The sequence below is a fragment of the Pinus tabuliformis genome, chromosome 4_1 (assembly GCF_031772625.1).
Source record: "Pinus tabuliformis cultivar Carrire ecotype Pingquan chromosome 4_1, CPIR1, whole genome shotgun sequence".
In the NCBI taxonomy this organism is placed as follows: domain Eukaryota; kingdom Viridiplantae; phylum Streptophyta; class Pinopsida; order Pinales; family Pinaceae; genus Pinus; species Pinus tabuliformis.
In genome coordinates, this window is record NC_142303.1 from 744,636,717 (window position 1) to 744,658,334 (window position 21,618).

General features: G+C 34.2%; 1 pseudogene; it reads left to right on the forward strand.

Annotated features, from left to right (window-relative positions):
• Window positions 1–21,061, forward strand: part of LOC149178295 (uncharacterized) — a 35,866-nt pseudogene extending 14,805 nt beyond the window's left edge.
• Window positions 21,062–21,618: the final 557 nt, after the last annotated feature.

Here is a 21,618-nt window from a genome sequence, read left to right on the forward strand (position 1 = left end):
AGAAACTGAGAAAAAACATAATAAAGGTGAAATTACAGCAAGCTAATCTTGTTGAATTTTATCTAAAACAATTATAAAATGACCTAGACACCTACTTAGATATACCAAAGATGTATGGTGTTCAATGTTTGACGCAAAAATTCATTTTAAATGAGAGATCAATAACATAATATTTAGTAAACTAGTGCCTTTTATAGAGTTAAAAGAAAATGAAAAGATAAAAAGTGAATAGGGTCGAAGACAATCAGAAGCACATCACTAAAATATTAGTAAGGACAAAGAATAAGAATAGATGAAAGCCTAAGAAAATATTGGTTGCAAATGAAAGTATGTCTTTATTATCGAAATTAATTGGTAGAACAAAGTCCTAACAAGTTTTGACAACACACGCCATGGTACAAATCAAGTCTGCTCAATGGAACATTACTAGTAATAATACATCACAACCAATCCACCATCACAGATACTCCATGCTAGTACCTTATCTCAATATCTCTATGAGGAATAAGCACAAAAGAGGGCAAATATGAAAAAACGAAGATCTCACACAAGAAAATCAAACCATTCTCTTTGATTGTTACAACATATAGAACTAGAATGACACAGGAAAGAGGATGAATATTTTACACAAGAAAACCAAACCCTTCTCTTTGCTTGTTACAATATATAGAACTATAATGACAAAAGAATGAGGATTAGAGAGGAACCAAATAAGTTTAACTAATGATATTTAACATATTTTTCATAATTCTATGTTTTGGTGTGACTCACTCTTTGGAATGATCTCCAGAGCAGTCAATATTTTTCCTTCCACTGCCTTCCCTGTAAGAACAAGCTTCTACACTTTTGGGAGCTCTGAAAGATTGTAATCAACTTATTAGATAACACATTAACTATCAAACGACAGAAGTAAAAGGAATCCTACAAAATAGGATTATAATCAGTTAGAAAATTTAAAAGAACTTATCCTTGATAACCATTTGTAGCAAAAATAAAAAATATTAAATTAAATATATCACTGCTCATTTCAAAAAATTTCAACAATTTTTTCATGACATTAGATGTGCTCTCATCCACATTAATGCTATTGTCAACTAAATTAATGTGGATGAAAGCACATCTAGTGTCATGAAAAATTTGTTGAGACATGAGGAAACTCTTTGTGACTCCTTGTATCTGCCCGAGGAAGTGAAACCACTGAGGTGCTATGTGGAATTGATATTCCAGTTGATCGATAAAGGAAAAGGCAATGAGGAACTAACCATGGTCTAGGGTGAATTCAAGAAAAGAGAGGGTGATGGCGATCAATGGCGATGTGAATTGGTTCATATACTGGGGGTTCATGGTTGTCATCTCTTTCTTGATTTTACTCCATACCTTGGTCAGTTTTTCATCGATGATTATATCTCTATCTCTTAGCACTTCAACTACATCACTTTTATTGATAAATTAGAATACATAGCACCTCAACGATTTCACTTCCTCGGGGTAGATACAATGACTCACAAAGGTTTTCATCATGTTTCATCAAATTTTCCATGACACTATATGTGCTTTCATCCACATCAATTCTAGGAAAGTGAAACATGTAGGTTCTCCTATCAAACCAAATTTCACTAAGCTTCCCACTGTGCGCAGTGAATTTCATTCATCTCTCTCTAGTGAGCTATACCCCATTCTTTGGTTTGTTAGATGTAATTATAGGTTGTCTAGTTATTAATGTAGACAAATAACTAGAGGTTTAGCTATATTTCAATTGATATGTTCAAATAATCTTATCAAAATCTACATTAATAACAAAGAAATGCCCAACACATATTGATTCTCTACCTAAAATTGCATCACAATGGGGAACTGAAACTTACTTAATAACAATCACACTGTTATTTTCTAAAATAAAAATGTCATTGATAACATATGCCACTTCAATATTCACTAAAAAATGTGTATTCAATGAGGCAGATAGTTAAAACATCTGGGTTCATCTATTAAGCCCCCGCTGAGTATCAGTCTTTGAGCTTTGGCAAGTACATAATAATCACATTATCCTGCATCAAGAACCAAAAAATGGTATTGTAACCCCACCACTAAGCTTGAAGTAACAAATTGAGGAATCAATTAAACTAACTCTTTCTAAACCTCAATCCCCTTAGTCGTGGTTTTACTAATTATGGGCTTGTAGATTGATTCTAGCAGTATATACTCACAATAAGCATCAAATTGTTTGACCTTTACAATTTCATAGATGTGTTTGAGGCTTAGTGTGGCTACAACCTGGTGACTAGGCTTACGTTGCTTGACTTAATTCTGGAATCCTTTTTCAAATACCATGTGACAGACGGTATCTTGACTATGAATTGAAGGGTATTGCCTTTGTAAGAAGTCAGGATTATAGGGTGTCTCGAGCATGTAGTGCTGACTACGGGAATTATACTCTTTGTAGAATGTCACAAGGTTTGGGTTGTACTGACCTAGCGTAGGCCCAACAGGGGGAACCATTCTAGCTTGCCCAGCGATAATGGTATTAGAGGTAAGGTGAGGGCAAGGTATCAAAGCTAAGGTGAGGGAAAGCCCAGGCAAGGAAGAAATCAATCACAATAAGTTTTTTGAAAATTCTAACCTCCTTCCTCTTCAAAGATCAGTCATCATGAAGCAGTGAAACTCCTACTGCAAAATTCTAGGTTGCAGATCCCAGAAAGGAAATGAGATCAAGGCCTCATTAATAAAGCATCTCTAGGATAGAGCTCTCTATTAAATTGTTGGTCAAATGATCTATATCTATGGCCTTTTGTCATGACTACAACCAGGAAGCTTTGGTTGCTTTAGGGTCAAATCTTCTATATGAAATCACCCTTGAATTGCATTTTGTTTGGAGATAGTTTCTCGCTTAGAATTAATTCTTAGTTGCAAGTTTATATAAAATCATATATGAAGCTATAAAGTTCCTATCATCTACGCTCATATATATAATATTATTCTTGAGCTCATTGGCATGCCTTCGGCCTTGTATTAGGGCTTTGTCTGTCTCACAAAGAAGTATAAAAGGATACAAAAGGTGAAGTCTCCTTGGCCCTTTGGCATCAAACAAGAGGGTTTGAAAAATAGTAGTGTTTTGGTTTTTCCATTGGGAAGTTGCTTACTGAAGGTAAAGGACCAACCTTTGTGCATCTCTAAGATTCTGGTATCAAAAAAAGGGGTTTCATGACAAATAAATATCATTTCAAGGATCTTGAAATATTAAACACAACGTTCTAAAATCTCATTTAAATAGGTATGATTGTTATTGGTATCTAAGCCAAATGGAATCTAAGCTAGATGTAGGGCCAATATGGTTCAAGCGCTCGAGACTCCCCCTTCAACGTTGGATGGAATATGTCTTTCGGTGTATAAGGTATGTCCTCAACACTTATCTTGACTTCGACAGATCATACTTGGAGATGGGGGAAATGTCTTATGACAGGGTCCTTGTCAAAGCTAAGGTGAGGGTAAGCCCAAGCAAGGAAGAAAGCAATCACAAGAATTTTTCTAACAATTCTAACCTCCTTCCTCTTCAAAGAGGAGTCATCATGAAGCACTGAAACTCCTACTACAAAATTCTAGGTTGCAAATCCCAGAAAGGAAATGAGATCAAGGCCTCATTAATCAAGCATGTCTAGGACATATCTCTTTATCAAATTGTTGGTCAAATTATCTATATCTAAGGCCTTTTCTCATGACTACAACCAGGAAGATTTGGTTGCTTTAGGGTCAAATATTATATTATGAAATCACCCTTAAATTGAATTTGGTTTGGAGATAGTTTATCGCTTGGAATTCCTTCTCTGTTGAAGGTTTATATAAGATCATATCTGAAGCTATAAAGTTCCTAGCATCTAAGCTCATATATATAATATTATTCTTGACTTCATTGACATGCCTTCGACCTTGTATTAGGACTTTTTCTGTCTCACAGATAAGTATAAAAGGCTACAAAATGTGAAGTCTACTTGGCCCTTGTGGCATCAATCAAGAGGGTTTGAAAAAGAGTTTTGTTTGGGGTTTTCCATTGGGAAGATGTTATTGAAGTTAAAGGATCAACCTTTGTGCATCTTTGATATTTTGGTATCAAAGGAAAGGGGGTTCATGACAAATAAATGTCATTTTCAAGGATCTTGAAATCTGAAACAACTCTTATTTAAATAGGTATGACGATTATTGGTATCAACACCAACAGGTTTACATTGGGTGCCATCTACAAAATATAAGGAATTTCTCAGAGGTTTACCTATAAGGTTTGAGTGGAGTTCCTTGAGGTACACTGGTAAGTAAACACTTGAAGGACATGCATATAGAAGGTGTATGGTTGGTTTGATGAAGGTTCTTCCAGAGATGCATTTCACTATGAGGATCCATTCGAACATGTTTTAAATGTAGTTGGAGGAATGGTTACATGTGTTAAATTCTCTTTTGTCATGTTATTGATGGATATCCTTGTTATTAGGTTAAAAATAGGGTCGAAGACCATGTGCATTAAGGATCTAAACCAAAAGGGAGCTTTACAAGATGAACACCAAACTTAAGACCATGCCATGTAGCACTAAGTTACACATGGGTTTGGTCAAAGGCCCACTTCAGCCTTGAGGTTGGACACCCTCTTCAAGGAGGTGGTTGGGGGATGTTGCAGGTAAGAAGGGGTGAGAAATAACCCTAATAGAAGAGCTTCCATTTATTTGAGGGTGTGTTTCCACCTGAAGTAGAAATGTTTGGTGGTAAGGACACATTTTCACATATTTGGAGGCATATTTCACCTTTTGAGGCATTTGGGGTTAAGTACATTACAAAAATTCAAACCTGGGTGACTATTATCCATATGATTCAAGTTAAATAGATCAATTGCTAAATTTAATATAATGTAGACATTACTTTCAGATCATAGCATCAATTACATAATAAGTGAAATTGATGCAGTGGAAGACTAAAATAGTTTTGTAGATACATAAGTAATTTCTTCTCAAAATTAACTTTTAATACCTCAAGGAAACCTCTACAAGATACTAAAATAGCAATGCATGGTCATCATAATCATCTAAAAATGAGGTATATGATCTACAAGGAAAATAAAGGTATAAGTTGTACAATCGTTGTATTGCTCCATATGGGCATACATGTCTATATGATTGTATTGATTCTTTGTACAATATCATTTCAACCTATTGAAAACTTGTAAGTTCATCCTTATTTTGCATTTCTTTCTCTCAGTTGTTCAATGTGGGAAATACCTCTCTATCTTGTCTTATTTATACTTTTCTGAAACATGTACAAGTTCTTGCTTGCACTACATTTCTCAATGTACATATTTTTCGAGACCTTTTCTTCATATCTGGAAGAAATTTTGCATGAGGAGATACCATGAGGTTGTTGACACAATTAAACCCTTAGATGAATATTAAATTCATGATTTAAAAGGATTTCATGAAATAGAAAGTGGCAAGTGGAAATATGGACCCATTTTATTCATTCAAAAGACAAAAGGAAGTGCTCCACTTGAGCAGGATGAGTGCCTTGAAAATAACCATAAATAAAATGGCACAAGGCCTCCAATGGAGCCACCATGGAATAAACTAGAGCAGATTTGATAGGAATCAAAATGATCGTGAATCCCTAACCATGGTTACCCCAATGCAAGCCAACAACCCACAATAGTTGATAAGTAGAGAAAAAGGTGTCGAGAATTCAATAGGGCAGTAAATATGTTAATTATCTTTAAATTGATAATTTTGTGTTACCTATTCCCTTATTAGCTTTGTTCCTTATTATTACATTGTGAGATACATCAAACAACTACAAAAACAACAAGAACAATGACACATTATATAGGTTGCAAGGTAGGGCCAAAACCCCTCCTCTTGACGGGAAAACCCTTAAATGTCTTCTCTTATTATACATTCTTAAATTAATGAATACCATGACCCATTTTCTCATATACATACCCTCCATGATCAAGATTAACTTGACCTCCTACTGCAAGGAATTCGACCTCCTATTGCAGATCTGAAATTTTGTCTCTCGCCAAATGTTACTGCTCCTCTTAGAGACTTTGATCTCCCTAGTATAACCTTCTCTTCCCTTAGCTTGCCTTTCCTTGAGACTTAGAGGTAGTGAGATGTCGTAAGTGACCTTCACTTACCTTTCCTTCTCTCTTTCCTTCAAGATCAAACTAGAGATAGTCCCAGTGCAGAAACCCTAACTTCGACTTTCACAAGAGAGAGAGAGAGAACTAGCCCAAGCACTTCAATTTCTTCAACTTCCTCTTCATTCATTCTTTCTTCGACCTTTCTTCTTCCTCTTCTTCACATAGAATGAGATGAGTGAGTGTGTCTAATGGAGGACAAGTTCCTCTCTATATATAGGATCTTTCAAGGGTAGACATGGCTCTTCATGTAAGCCAACTTGATCTTAGAGGTATTTCGACACTTTAAAGACAAAATAAATTTTATTTACAAGATACAATGCACCCATAGGGATTTCAATGTATGATAGTGACTCTTAAATCTATGAAAACCCCTAGAAGTACTCAATGGGTGCTTAACCTATAAAATAAAAGAAATTGAGCATGAAACCCATGCTTCAATAATAATAATCTATTTTCATTTAAGAGTACATTTCATACTTATGAAGACTGAACCTAGTTACATATTTTTCAGCAACCTTTGGCATCTTCACCACACCCAAATCTACAACTAAATCCACCTCCTCTAACCACATTGTTTTAGATAACTCCTCCCCATGCCACCATTCTGATAAACTATCAAAGCCTATAAACCCTTGGCCCTCACAGAAACTCTTTGCAAAGTCCTCTACATTCACATATGATTTGAAACGCTGTAAAAAAGTATTGGTAGCATATAATCTTCTCCCTCGTCCGCCTATTTGAACTCGTAACATCCTTTGAAGTGGTGAGGTAAACAACCATTAGTGTGTTCACGGTTTATATTACCCTTTTCTTTTTATTACTAAATAATCAATACTACTCTATGCCTATTTTAGTAAATATCCCCTAATTTTACCAAATACTCATTTTAATACGTCCAAAAATTGTAACCCTATACCCAAAATCCCCACCCCCAATATCTATAATAAATTGGCCCTATTTTTCACAATTTTAAAACCCCCTTTATGAATGAACACAATAATTAATGAAGTGAAGCCCCTATGGAAAGTTGTCCCTTGAAGCGATGATGCCATTTTTACCTTTAGTAATGGTCAATCCCATATCCTCTGATGACCTATCACATTATCCCCATCCCTTTGCAAGACAAAAAATCTAAAACAACATGCAAAGAAAAAAATAGGGCTTTGATGGAAATTAATCTATCAATAGGTTGGTTAGTTTCTAATTTTTTTTTGTCGACAAGGCCAACTACTCTAGGGGATGAAAAACACATCTCACTATAGAATTCATGTGCAAATGGATTAAGGTGACAAATGAATAGCTCCAAAGTGTTATAAGAAGCACCCACTCAATTCCAATGACAAATAAGATATCCCAACTTGGCACTATAATAAGTAAAAAGTATATAATGCTACATACTACATTAGAAATAACCTTGCTCCTATACTCACAACTATAAGTAATGAATTTTTGTTAATATATTTATGACATATTATTTGAGATTATGAACTAGGAATTGCATGACATATTGCAAAGTAAAAGTTGTAAGGCAGTATCAAAAGAAAGAGTAGCATTAAATTGTAACTCTTCCACGATGATAATGAAATTGTCAGTTGCAATGTTTCGAGCAAAAATCATTGATGTGGTTGATACTCAAAAACAATTCAACAATTTCAAACATTGTGAAAGCATACAAAAGATTAAGAACTTTGTTCATGAAATAAGATCCATTTTAAAACATTCTCTTGTGGTCTTTGAGATCTACAAAGATCATTGTGAAGAAACCCTTGGCTCTTAGTTGAATTTTTGTTGGACCCACCAACCTCCATTTCGTTTGGATCCATTTTACTCCATCTTTCTCCTTCTACTGAATGTCCATCAACTTACAAATCAGGGCATGATCCTTCACAAAATTCCATGATTCCTTCAATTTATTATTGGGAATTATGTACTTATGGTCTGATGTCACCTTCTGGAGGCACCACCCCCACAATTTAAACTATGATTGGGCCTTAAAACATGTTTTCCTTTGTCCAAAAATATTATGTAGAGGAATGTTTTGGCCCATTTGTTGGTTTCTATGATCCCATAACAACATTGTGATAGGAGTGGATTGTGGTCGTCCATTAGGTGTCACTCATATGGATCGTTAGTGGAAGCAGTTGAGAAGAAAAAGGGAATGAAAGCACTCATATCTGAAGAAGAAAACATCACAGTCGTGATTCAGTAAAAAGACCCGTAAGGGCAGAGACAACATGCAAATAATTTTGCTATCAATGGTTGTTTCTAAAACATAATCAAGAATAACATAATGGAATATTGGCAGCACATTTGAAAGTTGAAGGAAACAAAAAAATTATGATAATTGAGATATTATGTAATATTTTATTCCAACGTCAACAAAAGATGTCCAAGCATTCCTTTTTCTCTATCTTGCAATGATAATGAGAAGTAGCAGCCAAAGATGTAGGGTGTGGTCTGTCTTTCCCATTGTTGATCATCTCCATAACTAGAACAAAGATCATGAACCAGATATAAGATAAACTAATAAACACAACACTCTTTGAATCGTGTAAAACAGTAGTTGTTAACTTTAACTCATTAATAAAAAAGAGAAGCGTAGAGATTTAGAAGCGAAAGAGCATTGAAGAAATTATAAAGCATATGTTACATGATCAAATGTGCACTGCCGATAGAAATATCATTGATTGATGGTCAGGAAATTGATATCACCACAACCACGTCTACACAAATTCTTGGGTATTTGATTTTCCACAAATAATATAACTACAGTTATAGGAAGATCGAAGGCATCATCCAATTAATTTGTGTCAAATGTTATTGTGAAAGAATTGTTGTCATTTTGGAGACCACTCAAATGCGAGGGCCAAGCAAGACGTTATGCACGTGGTGTTTAGGAGTCTCCAATTTCTTGTCTTCTAGGATTACGTCATAAAAAAACATCATTTATTGGATCATATATCACAATAGTGTGTGACTTTACCTTCAATCTAATTCGCACGTATATAAACCTTGATTTATTGACATGAAGTTTCGTATATTCCAAGTTTAGTCCTAGCTTCTCATTTGATGGAAGAACATTGGAATCACTAACTATTTGTGAGTTGTAGCATATTTTTATCTTGTTTTCTTTCTTTCATTTTCTTGATATATGGTCTTTTTCGATACATGTTTTGGTTACCTATTTGTTTCACTCACTCACAAGGGAGAAGTAGGTCAAAATTCATGGAAATGAAAAAACAAGAGTGTGTGCCAAGGAGTGCTAATGAATTCAAGTGTACCAAGGACGAAGTGTGCTAGGAGAAGTTCATAATAAGATTTTCAAGATACAAGCCTACATTTGCGATAAGGGGCTTGACAGAGTAGTTTTAGACAAAGGGAGACTTTTTTCTAGGCACAACACTATTTTTCCTTTAATTATTATTTGTATATGACATGTGGCACATTTTGGCCAAATGCTCATGTTTTAAACTATTTTATACAATTTCATATTATACATTATTGTGTATAAGTTTTGGGGAACTCAACTTCTATCGGCTTATATCATGTGTCTTGTGCATCTTGTGGTTCTTACAAACTCTTAGTTAGTGCTCTATTTTTTATGAGAACCACACATACATGTGAAATAATGTTTGTGTAAGCTATGTTGCTTAGTTTTTTTATGTCCATGGCTAGATGCAATCCTTGTCTTAGTAAATTCTTAAGTGGGACAAGTTGAGCTTGGACATGAGTGCCCTAATATGAGTTATAGGCAATTATTAGGTGAAAAAGGCACAATCTACTTGTATTATGTGCAATTGGTCTAGTTATTGCAATTGAAACAGACCAATGTCACATGAATTGTAGTAGCTAAGGACTTGATTGGGTTCACAAGTCGTGAAAAAGTGTAAGGCTAGTTGTGAGGGTGTGAGTGCCAAGCATGGAAAATTTTAGGGGCGAATTTTCGCCCTTGGGCTAAATTAAGTGGCTTTATATTTTTATTGGGCGAATATTTTGTATCATAGTACATTGTTACAAATCGCCTCAAATTAATTTTATAAAAAAAATAGGTATGGAGGTTAGCCCACCTTATTTTAAGGGAGAGGGTAAAAAAAGTAACAATCTTCCATTTGCCCTCATTTTCAGCAAAATGTATTTATGATAGTTATAAATAAAAATATAAATATAGTGGACGTATGGTAAATACTTACTCCAAAGGTATGGTAAATAAATAAAAAGGTATCGTAAGTACTTACTCCAAAGGTATGGTAAATAAATAAAAATACAAATAAACTAGAGGTATGGTAAATAAATAAAACCTCTTTTTATATTTATTCCATAACCCGCCTTCTATTTAAGAAGGCTCAAAAACCAGGTTTCATTTAAGGGAGCCCTATGGGCCAAATACCATATTTATAAAATAGGTATGGTAAATTAATAAAAATATAAATAAACGAGAGGTATGGTAAATAAATAAAACATTTTTTTATATTTACTCGGTATGTCACCTTAGATTTATGAACAAGCAAGCGTGTAAATAAATAAAAATATAATTAAATGTGAGGTATGGTAAATAAATAAAACATTTTTTATATTTACTCCATAAGCCACCTTATATTTACGAACACTAAAAAAATGTGTTATATTTAAGTGAAGCCTATGGGCCAAATTATTATTAATACCATGCAAAAAAACATTATTAACCCTAATATTATTATTAATAAAAATAAATATGGCACATTGTATTGACCCATGGTATTCACATGGAATTCAGCCTATATAAAGCGGGGAATTAAACTAGCATAGATCCATCTTTACTCTGGATCAAATATGAAAACTACCATAGAGTAAAAAAAATTCGATCCCTCTCGGGTCTTAGTAGATCAAGAGTAAAAATGGATCTTGTAATTTAATGTCACTTAAACATTTTAACTTGGTTAAAATAAAAAAATAAAATAAAAATCAATTATTAATTTTATTAATTTTTATAAATTACTAATAGTAGATTTTAAGCTCCAGGTTTATGATAACCCATGGTATTGACCCATGATAATACCATGGTATTCATATGAGCATAAACTATTTAAAGGGGAAATAATATCGGCATAGATCCATCTTAATTCCGGGTGTACCAAGTGCTGGGAGCGATAAATAGATTTCATACCTCTAAGAGTGGTAGATGTGGAGTTAAGATGGATATAGGTTGGTTTTTATGATAATGAATATATTAAATATGTTGGCATTATGAAACAGGTTTGGCGCTATGACACAGGTGTTGTCCTTGATGGAAACTCGCTCAATTGACAGATCACAGTTCAGGCTCTCAGAATGAAGGAAAAAGAGATATACGTAGTTTCCTCTTAACCAAGGCACGTATACACGCAGGTTAAATGATCAAAAGGTGCATATATGTATGCACACACTTTCATGCAAAGAAAAGCACGTACGTGTGGGAAAACTTATTTTTGGTCCATGGTATTTAGTCCTTGGTATTTTGACCTGTGGTTTTGGACCATGGTATCTCGTCTGAAGTGTTGAACCCAGCTATTTGGTCCAAGGTATTGATTCTTTATGGTTTTGGACCATGGTATTCTCTAAGGCCTAAGAATATAAAAGGGGAAGGAGATCATGAGGCAAAGGTATCGACTCAAGCATTGAAGATCTTATGAACAACAAGATCTAGAATTGGGTTATCGTGCATTGTTGGATCTGAACCAAGAAGGAACCTGAGTGCTAAAAGATGGATAAGTTCTATTGATGGGTCAAGATCTTAAGGCTTGAATAGTAGTATCTTTGTGTGATTTTGATCTGTTATATTTGGCACATGATTTGATCTATAAATCTGAGAATTTGGGTATAACTAATGTGTGAATAAGTGAAAAGGGTAAATTATCTTTTATAGATCTGTATGCAGGTTCGGCTCATCATAGGTGCGTATACACACTGGTTTAGTAAGTCAAAACATCATATACACTAGTTGGCCTTAATACAGCAGTGTATGAATGCAGGTTTCTACATATTGAAGTAGCGTACATCTCATGAAATATGCTTTAGCTTCTTCCGCTTATTGCTACAATGTTTTGAGTTAAGGATTGGTTTCTTGTTACTGTTAATGTATTCTAGTTATAGCACTTAGAGAAGTAATTGTTTGATTCAGTTTTGATTGAAGAAAAGGAGATTGGTTGATGCAGACATATTTGATGTTTGATTAATGTTATTGATGGATCCAGTCTGAAAGTTTATGAAATGTGGTCCCTGGAAGAAAGAGAAGGTTGTAACCTTCTATAGGTCAGCACCTACGTACTAGTACGTTAGCTAGTACAAGAGCCAAAGGGGTTGTAGCTCCCTTCCAGGAGAAGCTGGAGAATGAGAGAAGGTTGTAGCCTTCTGCAGGTAGAAGCCTGTGTAATGGTATAAGACTGCACCAGTACAAAGATATTGTAAAAAGTAGTTTCTTATTAAAAGAAGAGAGAGACGGATTGCAGTAGGTGGTTTTCACCCACATTGGGTTTCCACCTTATATCTTGTGTCCATGTGTGTGATGATCTATTTCGTTTTACTTCTCCTTTTTACCGTTCTTATGATTAATGAAGTCCTGATGCACTGATTAAAGATCAACATTTAATGAATCTTAAGTTTTCTTATATACGCTGGTTTCTTTAGACACAATAGCGTATATATGCAGTTTCCCATAGCTAAAGTAGCATATACAAATCTGATTATGAAATGAAAAATAATTGATTTGATAATACTAATTCACCCCCCCAATTATTATTTCCAACAATTGGAATCAAGGCAGGTCCTTCAAAAGAAGCTTGATTGCTTGAAGGAAGATCTATCATCATGAGAAACTACGAAAAAGAGGCATCTATCAGGCCACCAATCTTTGATGGAAGCAACTTCGTCTATTGGAAGGTAAGAATCACAGCCTATCTTCAATCTCTTCGTACAGAAGTTTGGGATATCATGGAAACAGGATACACATTTCCATCAGCAACTCCTACAAATACCACTGGTAAGAATCAGTATGATAAAAATGAAAAGGCTGTCAATACTATGTTAGAAAGTTTATCTCAATCAGAATTCGTCAAGATTATGCACCTCAAAACTGCAAAAGAAATATGGGACAAGATTGTTCTGAGCTATGAAGGAGACGATCAGGTAAAAAGTGCAAAACTACAAACTTTCAGAATTCAATATGAAAATCTTAGAATGCAGAATGATGAAAGTGTGTCTAATTAATGCTTATGTATAGATGAGATTGTTAATGGTATGAAAAACTTGGGTGAAGAAATAAAAAAAAGTTACCTTGGTTGAAAAGGTTCTAAGATCTTTGTCTTCTAAGTTTGAACCAAAAGTTTCTGCCATAGAAGAAAAGGAGAATCTACATAGCATTACCATGTCATAGCTACATGGAATCCTAACTGCTTTTGAAATGAGAAAAGGGGGACCATTAGACAGGAGAGAAGCTTCATTCAAAGCTTTAGGAAAAGGAGATTACGATGAGTCAGGACATATGTCAGAAGGAGAGGAAGAATCAAACTTTGTCAAGAACCTTCAATAGGGTTTTAGGAGATTTAGAGGTAAGCTACTTTTCAAATGCTTTGCTTGTGGAAGAGTCGGCCACTATGCAGCCAAGTGTCCTCAGAAATATAAGCTTGATAAAGGTAAGGAATTAGTTATATGGAATAGGAAACAGAATGTAAGTAAGAAGAGCTATTACACACATGAAGATAGTGATGGATTTTCAATTAGTGATGAATATGAACAATGTAATAATTATAAACTTTTGATGGCTTTTGAAGATGATAATTTCTTAGATGCTATAGATGAAAATCATCTCTATGAAGAAATCTCTAAACTTAAAATATGTTTAGAAGAAAAGAGTATGATCATAGATACTTTGACATTCCAACTTGCTGAAAGGGAAAAACACAATGAAAAGTTAGAATGTGAAATTGTGGGACTTAGAAAAGATATTGAGAAAACAAAAGCTCTTAATCTTAGATTTGCTAAAGGATCTAAAACTTTAGATGAGATTATCAAAGTAAATCATTCTCCACTAATCAAGGCAAGTCTTGGATATACTGAAGAAGCATCTCAAGCACAGAAGCCATCCACCTCCAAAAGTTATCTTGATGCAGCAAGGAGAAGTGAACAAGTTGACAATCGACAGCAAAGGCATAAAGCAGATCACCAGGTAAATTAGGGTCAATCTACCTCAAGGATGAACAAAGATCACCAAGTACATCGGGGAAAATATACTTCAAGGATGAATAGAAGCTACAACCAACTGTAGGTAAATCATTCTCAATTTGCCTCAAGAACGAATGGCTATAGAAATTACAATCACCTGGAAGGAAGGTTTGATAATCGCAAGAATTTTTTCAATGGCAAATGTTTCTCTTGTCATAACTTTGGACACAAAGCATCTCAATGTGTTGCCTACAAGACCATCATGACCAGAGAAGCATGAAATCAAAGGAGTGTGACTGGAATCATGAAAATAACCTACAATAACTTTTCTGCTCTTAAAGATGAAATAGAATGTCCTATTTGTAACAACTTCGGTCATGAAGATTCTGAATGTAGGAGTAGGTTTTGGCAAACAACTCAGAAGGAGCAAGCTCCATTGAGTCCCAAAACATGGAGGAAGAAAGAACCACAACCAAAAAGATGTGGTATAGCCTTATATGCGGAAGGACAGGAAAATCAATGGTACATCGATAGTGGTTGCTCGAAACATATGACAAGTGAGAAAGAAAAACTTCACTCATATAGTGCCTTTGAAAAGGAAAGGAAGGTCTCATTTGGAAATGACAACCCTGAATTCATAAAAGGTAAAGGTTCTGTTATTTTGAAAGAAAAATTCAAAGCTACAAATGTTATGTATGTTGATGGCTTAAAACATAATCTTTTGAGTGTCAGTCAAATGTGTGATCAAGGAAATGAGGTAATATTTCGATCAGACGGATCTATGTATGAGTCTTTGGTGATAGGAAGGTCATTTATGATGTATAAATTCATGTTTCTTCTTGTAGAAAAGCTTCTTACAGACCTTGCCTACAGTCAAGGGGAGCATGGGCAGCACAGCAGAGCAGAAATTTCAGCATAAACTCAGTGGGAGCACAACACTTTGCACTTGATGACAAAGGGGGAGAATGATTTGAGTGACTTGGCGTTGCCATCGAGTCCAAAGGGGGAGATTGTTGGTATTATGACACAAGTTTGGCGCTATGACACTGGTGTTGTCCTTGATGGAAAATCACTCAAATGACAGATCACAATTCAAGCTCTCAGAATGAAGGAAAAAGAGATATACGTAGTTTCCTCTTAACCAAGGCACGTATACACGTGGGTTAAATTATCAAAAGGTGTGTATACATATGCATGCACTTTCATGCAAAGAAAAGAATTTATGTGTGGGAAAACATATTTTTGGTCCATTGTATTTAGTCCTTAATATTTGGACCTATGGTTTTGGACCATGGTATCTCGTCTAAAGTGTTGAACCTAGGTATTTGGTCCAAGGTATTTATTCTTTATGGTTTTTTACCATGGTATTGTATAAGGCCTAAGAATATAAAAGGGGAAGGAAATCATTAGGCAAAGGTATCGACTCAAGCATTGAAGATCTTATGAAGAGCAAGATCTAGAATTGGGTTATGGTGCATTTCTTGATCTGAACCAAGAAGGAACCTGAGCACTAAAAGATGGATAAGTTCTATTGATGGGTCAAGATCTTAAGGCTTGAATAGTAGTATCTTTGTGTGATTTTGATCTGTTATATTTGGTGCATGATTTGATCTATAAATCTGAGAATCTGGGTATAACTAATGTCTGAATAAGTGAAAAGGGTAAATTATCTTTTATAGATCTGTACGCAAGTTCGACACATTAGAGGCGCATATACACGCTGGTTCAGTAAGTGAAAACAGCGTATATGTTGGTTTGCCTTAATACAACAGCTAATGCATGCACGTTTCTACATATTGAAGTAGTGTACATCTCATGAAATATGTTTTAGCTACTTCTGTTTATTGTTGTAGTGTTCTGGGTTCAGGATTGGTTTCTGGTTACTGTTAATGTATTCTGGTTACAACACTCAGAGAAGTAATTGTTTGATTTAGTTCTGATTGAAGGAAAGGAGATTGGTTGATGCAGACATATTTGATGTTTGATTAATGTTATTGTTGGATCGAGTCTGAAAATTTATGAAACGTGGTCCCTGGAAGAAAGAGAAGGTTGTAGCCTTTTGTAGGTCAGCACCTATGTACTAGTACGTCAGCTAGTACAAGAGCCAAAGGGGGTTGTAGCTCCCTTTCAAGAGAAGCTGGAGAACGAGAGAAGGTTGTAGCTTTCTGTAGGTACAAGCCTGCGTACTGGTATATGATTGCACTAGTACAAAGATATTGTAAGAATAAGTTTCTTATTAAAAGAAGAGAGGGACAAATTGCAGTAGGTGGTTTTCACCCACATTAGGTTTCCACCTTATATCTTGTGTCCATTTGTGTGATGATATGTTCTGTTTTACTTCTCCTATTTACTGTTCTTATGATTAATGAAGTCTTGATGCATTGATTAAAGATCAACATTTAATGAATCTTAAGTTTTCTGATATACACTAGTTGCTTTAGACAAAGTAGTGTATATACGCAGTTTCCCATAGCTGAAGTAGCGTATACAAATCTAATTGTGAAATGAAAAATAATTTATTTGATAATACTGATTCACCCCCCCCTCTCAATATTATTTCCAACAAAATAGACTTAGGAAATTATATTTAGTCACTTCTCAAAATTTAGTAAAAAATATTGCTATCTCCATTAATATTGGTTTTTCTTATTTAACAAAAAATAATTCAAAACAATGAAATATTAACTCTTTCTGCATCATGCTCGCAGAAGAGAGACAGTGGCTACCCAGATTTCCTACCATTTTTCAAAGATTCTCAATATGATATCTTCATGAAAAAATTAAGGTACTGATTTTGGATTAGTCGTTTGAAAAATACGATGGCTTGTACAACCTTTCATCTTCTCTGCTATTCTTAGTTTGTAGTAATGATCTGTAGGGGTTGGGTCACTACACCATATTTTCCTAAAAGGCGGAGATTGTGCACCAAAAAGAAAATTAATCTACATGTTACAATGCTGTTAAAAATGGTATGGAAATAGTGAATTATTCTAATAAGAAACTTAGATTTGGAGAGACGTAATTAAATTTTATTATTTAATTGAAGATTTCCAATTAAAATAATAGTAAATCTACATTTATATATTTATATATTGATTCGAAGGCTTCTGACCTTTGAGATGCCTACTACTTCGTTATATTATATAGTTGGGGCTTGCTACTTATTGGCATGTTGGGGTAAACAAACTTGATGTGTTTTTTTTTATCTCACAGTTGGAGTCTATGGAATAAGAAAGAAATTAGATAGCTTGGCAAAAGTGGTAGCTTAACAAAATTGGTAGAGAAAACATTAATCTCTCCTACTATGACAAACATGACCACTAAAACTTGCAACATTGTTTGTAGGAAGTGAAAATTATGCTTCCTTTTTCCAAACATGTATGTTAGTATATTATAGTTTAATGAATATGTTCTATTATTATCATATATGGTTTCATACTTTAACAAGATATTCGCCAAGACTTCACAATGTTTTATTATTCAGTGAAAGATTTTCCAAGATCTTACAAAATTTTATAATTTAGTGAAATATTCACCATGACTTTACAAGATAATATAATCTGGTGAGAGATTATCCAATATATATATATATTAGTGATAAAATTGCTTCCCATTTTTCCTATTTATCATGGGGATTCACCCATTTATTATACATATAAATTTAGGGTGGTTGTTAAAATTTTTCGTGGTGCCAAGGCATGCTAGGGAATGCTAATATGTGCTAGATAGTGTAAAGGCATGTCAGATATGCTAAATGTGCCAAGTTCTAAGGAATTCCAAGATGTGCAAGGGTGTCACAATATATGCATGACTTGAAAACCAATAATTATTTGTCAACTTCAAAAATCCATTTCTTCTCAACAAAAACTCAAAATTAGATGATTTTCATTGTGTTATAATCATCTTGAAGAGCACTATCATCCTTATCCATCACATGTCAAAAAATCATCATGGTTTGGGCCCAAACATCGGTGGGTGGAAAACCCCATACTTGGGTTCCAAGCCCCCAAGCTTTCTTGTGTCACTTTGGCCTCCAACGCTCGAACACTAGGGCTTGGAGTACCTCCCAAACTACAGAAAAATCAACATCACATACTTCCAAATTAAATTTCTATAGATCATGGTTTTGGATGTCGTCTCCCCACCAATGTTTGCAGTTTATGTGAGATGCACTTATCAAAACTCAGATGCAGACATTAGGTAGCTTGGACGAGTCTTAAATCCCACTGGCACTAATGCTAAACACAACTAAATTTTCAAAGATAAAATCATTTGTCTTGGAGTTGAATTTGGTTTCTCAAGCTAAAGAATTTAGAGTTGAAGTTGGGTTGTGAAGCTACAGAAGAGGAGAGGTTGTGCACCCTGCTAGGAAGTCTAGAGCTACAACTAAATCTAAAGGTAGTTGTTGATTTTTTCAGGAGAAGAATAATAAGACTAACAAGTGTCTTGTTCCTTATACACCGCACCAACATCCACACATCCATCTATCCCTCTTCAGTGTTTCCATGGTTATAGGTATCATTTAATGTTTATAAACTAATTTTAGCATTAGTTTCAAATCTTGGAAATAGGAATCAAATAAATGCATGGAACAGAGATATTTTATGAATAATATCAATGATATGGTTTATATTCCTTAGAAAGAATCCAAATAATACCATCAAATATCTTATTGGTTCTCAAAGTTAAATTGATAAATTTATAGGTTGAGAGCAGTGGTCATTTTATAAACATGGTAAAGTTCATAAAAACTTTGGATTAATATGTGCAAGTAATAATGCTAACTAATACAATTGATTACTATAGTCCCATGTCATAGACAACAAGGAATAATAAGAAAAATACTCTCATCTTAATGTCTCATAGATTAAAGTCCAAACTCTAAAGAGAGACTATGAACTACAATGAATTAACCAACTCTTAATGAATTTCCTGCTCTATTGAAATATTTTGAATTTTGTAATTACTTATATATGGTTGATGTTATTCCTTGTCTAGAGGTAGTGTGTGTTGAGTGCACTCTAAAGATGTTATTTAAAAAAAAAAATCTCTATTTTTCCTAAGGGTTTTCGAGGAATCCCTAGAGAGCGATGTTACATACAGAAACTCTTTAATGCTTTCTCTATCCCACTTGCATAATTTGTTGTTATGTTTCAAAATGCTTTGTTTCATTGATGTTGGGGAAAATCTAATAGATCCTTTTCAATAACCTCTTTAACATAAGTGTGGATGAAACCTCAACCATGAGTGAGAATGATGAGTCAGGAAGATAGGGTCAGTTTTGAGACTCTCCTTCAAAGGATCTAGCTCTGGTGATATGAAATTTAATGGGCTTCACTCATCATCTTTGAACACTGTTATTCTTCGTCATGGGCATTAAGCACATAACCATTGAATGTAGTTTGTAAATTTTCTTTAATTAATTATCACATCAATAGCTTGGAAAATATATTTTTGGGGCTCTGTATAGTGAGTCTAGTAGGGAAAATAGTTTTCCAATGCTTTGCATGGTGAGTCCACTCCAAGGGTTCCTCCAGTATGGAGATGGTAAGGCCATGGGTCTTTTTCAAATCTCCAATAAATTGAAAGGCTCCCGAAAATCCATCCTTGCACAAATCATGGTTGAACAAATGTGGGGTGAACAATGCCTATTGCTATAAATCCTCCTTACGCAACAATAACATTCCTAACAACAACTAAAAATATGGGTTTTTTTAGTATTATCGTGCATCGATTCATATTTAATTTCATGACGGTTCTTCAATGTTAATTTTTGAAAGAGCTGTAGATTGCGATGGATCAACTACTTGAGATTTGATATTAAGTGAGGTAGTTTTAGTCCAAATGAATAAAATCTTATCATTCATTTACATAACATTTTTAGAAACCAGTTGGCTTAATTTTCATTGGTTTATTAGTTCTTGGTGGTGAATTAAAGGATTGACATTAAGATATATTTTGATGGATTAAATATGTGCAAGTGGGCATACATAGCATTCCATCCACCTAGAAGAATAGATAATGATATTTAAAATTACTAGAACTCTTGGATAAAGAAAGAGATTGTTAAGGGTGAGATAATCTCAAAGAATATTGAGGCTTCCAAGGTACATATTAATTTTCCATAATTCTTGTTCAAAGAATCTACATCTCTCGCCAATGAGAGTAAGATGATAAAAAAACAAGAATTTTAACCATCTCTAGAAACAAAAAATGTAAGAACAATAATTTGCAATATATATTACAATGGCACAATGATCTACAGGTTCAAGGACTCCCAGTTTCAAATACATTGCATGGCTACAACAACTTGAACCCAATTGAAGGTTCCTTTTGTTATAATCCAAATTCAGAAAAAAGTAATGAAATTACACTACATCATCCATGAATAAGAGTGATTGCATGAGATCCCCGAATATGACACTGTTAATTTATTCTCTTCATGAAGCATTAGATCATGTTGATCATGGTAGCATAGCTAGATTGTTTGAATCTGGTTCCAACTATAATGGGGTTGTTTCAGGATATTTCAAGTGCTTATACAATGGTGAAAATTATAACCATGGCACCCAAAATAGTTGTAGATATTTTCCTCCACTTTATGATGCAAATGAAGAATCTACAACCATTGATTTAAAAGATAGTCACAACAATTCACTAAGATATCTGGAGCAAAACCAAAAAAATGAGATCAATATAGCCCAAGAAACATGAGCATTAAATGAGAAAAACGTAATTTATGATGCAAGAAGTGGAAACAATAATATAACCAATAAATTGAAGATAATAGACCAAACACTAGGAACAAAGCATTTGTCAACATATAAACTTTTGCACTACCTCATTGTGCACTCTAGGAAAGGTCTTTATTGAAGATATAGAAGTTTCATTTACATCAAAATATGCCCGCCAAATCATGAATACATTTAGATAGACTTACAAATTTTAATCAAATTATCTAGAATATAAAACATCAGTATGAAAACAATGATCAAATGGGAAGAGGGGTAGATTTTAAATGTGCATAAGAACCAACTCTTGAGTTCAAAAACCTATATTGTAGTTTTACTATCATCCAAGGTCTTCATGCATATCCCAATAAAGGTGTATCCAGAGATTATTAGTCTCTTGGCTATATAATTGGACTATTTTATTTATAACTCGGAGAAATGGAAAAGTTGTGGAGACAAGCCACATTCTTCTTCTTTCACTTTTGCCATTACAAATGGATAAAGAAAATAGTATCAACCCCCTAAAAAAGGAAAGCTGAG